Source organism: Penaeus monodon, chromosome 27 (genome assembly GCF_015228065.2).
Source record: "Penaeus monodon isolate SGIC_2016 chromosome 27, NSTDA_Pmon_1, whole genome shotgun sequence".
Classification (NCBI taxonomy): Eukaryota; Metazoa; Arthropoda; class Malacostraca; order Decapoda; family Penaeidae; genus Penaeus; species Penaeus monodon.
In genome coordinates, this window is record NC_051412.1 from 21,306,279 (window position 1) to 21,306,627 (window position 349).

At 53.6% G+C, this 349-nt stretch overlaps 1 long non-coding RNA gene across 1 annotated transcript in view; it reads left to right on the forward strand.

Moving 5' to 3' along the window:
• LOC119590685 overlaps positions 1–349 on the forward strand; it is a 56,254-nt gene that overhangs the window by 22,672 nt on the left and 33,233 nt on the right. The window lies entirely within an intron of this gene.

A 349-nucleotide genomic window follows, 5' to 3' on the forward strand; every position in this document is an offset into this window, starting at 1 on the left:
GAACGAAGAGCGAGAGAGACAGTGGGAAGGAATATAACGAAAGGGAAGTGAAGAGGAAGGAAGCAAATGAGAGTGAGGAGGGGGAATGCGATAGAAATAAGAGGATTCTAGCGAGAAGCGGACAGAGCGAGTACCGGGGAGACAAAGAGCGACCATAGCACACAGTAGCCCGTGTAAGGTAGACGCGCGCCTGGCTCCTTGCCATGTCCCCTTTGCTGGCAGCTGTGTCCACCTTGTATCACCGACTTCGGCCCTGTCTTTGGCGACGAGCGATTAGCCTGTTGTCATGTCCCGACGTCCATAACTACACCCCTATGCCATAGATAGGCCTATGTGGGACTACTGAGCT